This window comes from Pinus tabuliformis, chromosome J (assembly GCF_031772625.1).
Source record: "Pinus tabuliformis cultivar Carrire ecotype Pingquan chromosome J, CPIR1, whole genome shotgun sequence".
NCBI classification, from domain to species: domain Eukaryota; kingdom Viridiplantae; phylum Streptophyta; class Pinopsida; order Pinales; family Pinaceae; genus Pinus; species Pinus tabuliformis.
In genome coordinates this window covers 1087008608-1087013064 of record NC_142295.1, presented here as the reverse complement: position 1 = coordinate 1087013064, position 4457 = coordinate 1087008608, and positions in this window count along the sequence as shown.

Here is a 4457-nt window from a genome sequence, read left to right as displayed (position 1 = left end):
TTGTTCTACTTTTCAGCTATAATGTAGGAAGATGTCTTGTTGATTGTACTTTCAAGTTGCTAGACCCACTCATTGGACTAGAGGGATAGTCTCTATGTGCAGAGAGGATTAACCTTGTCAACATTTCTCCTTATATTTCTATGAGCATTTTGATCGATTGTATGTGGTCTATATTGTTGTACTTTCATGAGTATTTATGTTGCTATTATGCTGGTTATGTATGTGTTTTATGACAACAACCATGTGTGGTTGTCATCATGTTTTTACTTGTAATTGAATGATCAATGTATCTATGACCTAATGAGTGGAATGGAAGTTGATTTGTTGAGGCATCAAAGGTTCTTAGCAATTCTCAGTTAAGCATGAGACCCCTATGCTCATAATTATTAATTACACATGTAGAATACACATTTACAATATGTTTGACAAAATGTCTGTCATGGCTAGTACGGGTCCAATCAAGGTCTTAAACAAGTATTTTCTTAATACTATAATTTCCCTGCTATTTTACTGATTTGAAGAGATGGTTAAATTTTGGGCAATGACCTAGGTTCTGGCCCTAGAAAAATGGCTCAAATCTTGGATTCACTGGCATATCACTAGCAAATTTGGTCTCTGGTCGCTGGCTAGCAAGACTCTGGGAGTGAATTTGGGTTTCTGGTTGCTACCTTGCCCATAGCATGAGAGCGACTATGGCCTAAGAGATCCAGAACATTAGTGGGACCGAAGGACAGGCTATCTGAGTGGCTGACATGTCTTCTAAGGGTCCTGTAGTTGATAATTAATGTATGTATGGTGTGTTTCAATTGGTTCCACGTCCTTAATGTGACTTAGGAGGTCAAATCATATCATAGTGGCCTCTCATCGCATGTTTACCCCAGCTGGCTCATTGCTTGAGTAGATGTGGGAGGAGGGTGTTACACCACCTAAAAAGATAGTGTCTCTTTGATGTGATAGCCTCTTTAATACTGATATGATGCATTGCTATGTTTATTTATATATTTCAAGTGGTTAATATTAATTACTACATTGATAATTGATGAAAATTATAAATTGGTAAAATAAATGACACACCGATTAACCCCTCCCTCTTAGTGTAGCCTTGGGTATAACAAGTGGTATCAAAGTAGGTTACATTTAGAACAACTAAATACTAGAGGGTTGAATATAAAGGAGAAATGCCCATGACTAGAGCAGTAGAAATTCCCCCTATGTTTAATGGAACAAATTGTCCATTTTGGAAGAAAATGATGGAGACATATCTCATCTCCTTGGGAGCAGAAGTTTGCGAAATTGTGGAAATCGAATATAAAGTCCCTAATGACAGTCTGAAAAATACAACAAATAAGGCAGTTTATACATATAATGTGCAAGCTAAGCATGCTATCTTAAGTGGTTTGGCAGAGTCAGAATTCGTTAAAGTAATGAAATGCAAGTTAGCCCATGATTTATGGAATAAGCTCAAAACTTATTTAGAACGTTTAAAAATGGAAGATGATGACTTTCCTTCTTACTTCCATCAATTGGAAAACATAATCAACTCCATTGTATGTCTCGGTGAAGAAATCCTAGACATATATGTTGTTCAAAAGGTATTGAGATCACTTTTATTAAGATTCAATCCCAAAGTGTCAGCCCTTGAGGAACTATCTGAAGTAGACAAGATAACCATTGATAAACTTCATGGGACTCTCTCCACATATGAGTTAAGAATCAAGGAAGACAAATTAGGAGTCAAGTAAGTATCTTTCAAGGAAGAAAAAGAAGAGAAAAAGCAATAAAATCAAGCAAACTCTAAATCTGATGAAGAACAAGTCAATTTTGTTCGAAAGCTCAAAAGAGGAACCAAAAATTTCAAAGTTAAGATTCCTTTCAAATGCTCTGAATGTGGAAGAATTGGTCATTATGCATCTAAATTTCGTTATGACAAGATGAATGATATTGATGATGAGTAAAGATTCAAAACCAAGTATCAAAAGAAGAAGCAAACCAGTGAGAAAAATATTTTTTACTCAAAGGAACAAAGTGACAATGAAAGCAACGCAAGTGTGACTGATGAAGAAATGAGTGAAATAATATTCATTAATGAGTCTAAAGATCCTAAAGAATATGTTCGTTAAGAGGGAGAACTTAAAAACGTATTGAAGGAAATAAGGATCCTCAGAAAGAAATAAAGTCAATTGACACAACATCTTCAATACAAGAGTCTAAAAGAAGATACCATTCTTGCTCTCAAAGTTGAAGTAGAAGAATAAAAAAGGGAAAATGAGTTTTTGTGTGAACAACTAAATGAGAAAGAACAAATATGTGGAAAAATAGAAGGATAATTTATCCTTTTATGAGAAGAGTTGGAGCAGCTTAATTCAAAGTTCAAGGGACTAAATCCCTAGATCATATTCTCCGCATAGGTCCTTTCTTATTAAGATAGGTCTTGGCTATCAAGATCCTAAGGAACCCAAGAATAGTGGTCCCTCAAGTTGTTAAACTAAAGATCATCCCAAGAAAATTGACCAAGCATTCATAGAATCCAACAAAAACTCTCTTAAATATTTAAAGAAAGTAGTGCACTCGGTCAAGCATGTTCATTTCAATAAATCTCAAGATAATTCCAAAAAGGAACCAGAATGAAGAGAAAGGATCTACAAGTAGAAATAATGTAGGGTAGTCAATGAATATGGGTAATCACAAAGCTCATTGTTTAGTCAATTTAGTGTTCCTAAATTGATATCATTAATTGTCAACCCGGGGCTCGTAAGCTGATGAAGTGAAGGTGTACTATATGTACTTAAGCAACCTCTTAGAGCTTTTTGTCGTTTGGGGTGTTGTTTGTGGTTAATTTATCTTCCTAAGATGGAGTGATGATTTATAAACAGATGAGTGATAGTGTGTGTAAGGTGAATTCTCGATGAGTGAGGGTGTGTGATTAGTGGTTTCTAACTACTTGCTGAAAAGGAAAAGCTTGAAAGAAATAAATAACTTGCAATGAACTGAAAGCAAATAACCACTTTCTAATGGCATTAGACACCATTCATGCTGCTGCAAATAAAAAGTAAGAAAATCACTTTAAAAACCAATGATAATGTTTATCTCTTCCTAACTCTCTGCTTCTAACACATAGTACTGTGTAAAACACGATTAGGAAGTAGCTAAAGATGAGTTTAAAAAGTGATCAAAAATGAGAAAAATCTACTTTAAAGACTAGTTATAATGTTCAGCTCTTTCTAACTCTCTGCTTCTATCATATGGTACTATGTAAAGCACGATTAGAAAGTAGTTAAAGAGTAGTCTAAAAAGTACTCAAAGCCAGTTGTAAGTTATTAATATTCTGATCTCTAAAAAAAATAAACAATTTGTGATAAAGAGACCATTCATATGTTAACAGACAACTTTGAGAAATTAAACTAAAAATCAGCTATGAAAATAAAGTAAAGGCAGCAACTTTGAATCTGTCAATTGAAACTACCATTAGATATAAAGCAAATACATAAACACAAAAACAATCCCGGGTTAAAAACCTGCAAAAGAACAATACTGATCAGCTTAAAATAAAGGCTGGAAATGAAATGACATGAAACCAAATGGTATGCTATTATACATGATGAAAGAAATAAAGATTGCTGAAAGCATGAAAATGAAACCAAACACTATGTACACGGGCTGTCACAGATGGGGGCCCTCCATCCACGCAGCCAACTTGAAAGATCAGCTACTAAAAAGTGAACAGAACAGTCTTCTTTTATAAAAACAGCATGTCAAAAATATAGTGAAAAGTGTTGTAGGAACAACCTTCTTAAAACAGAGTTTTTATACAAAATCAGCGCAGCAATTACAATAATCCAAAAGCTAATCTACAAGCGTTGGCACACGCTTATTTATAAGCACAGAGGCAACTACTCTCTGCGTGAACTAAGCAACTACAGCTTAACCTATTAACTACGCAGCAACACGCAGTCATAGCTAATTAACTTGTGCAGCAAACACGTAGGTAACCCCGTGCACTTTTAAGGGAAACGGTCATCATGGGAGACAAATCTATGCTCGGATCCTGTCTTTAGCTGTTCTCGTGGCAGGGAAGAGGTGCCAGCTACAGTTTCGTGTCCCAACTGCTCACGGCTCCCGTGCCACCGTTCAGAACTTGACCGTTTGACTGAGGGAATACCTGCATTGACCAAGGGCATACATGACTGGTTTGGCTCAACCAATAGCATACGATCCATGTGTACATCCAACCTAACATGCCCATGTGGCTCGTTCCTTGAAAAGACACGTGGAGCATATCAAACAACAAAAAGGCTGCAGAATCATCAGATGGCTGTGGAATCGCTGAATGGCTGCGGAATTGCCAGACAGCTGCGGAATATCTGTAAATATGTCAAAATCTAAACAAAACAGTCACACATTAGCAAAGTTCACTTGATCATGCTTAAAGACATCTAATGTAATGATCTGGGTAGGTT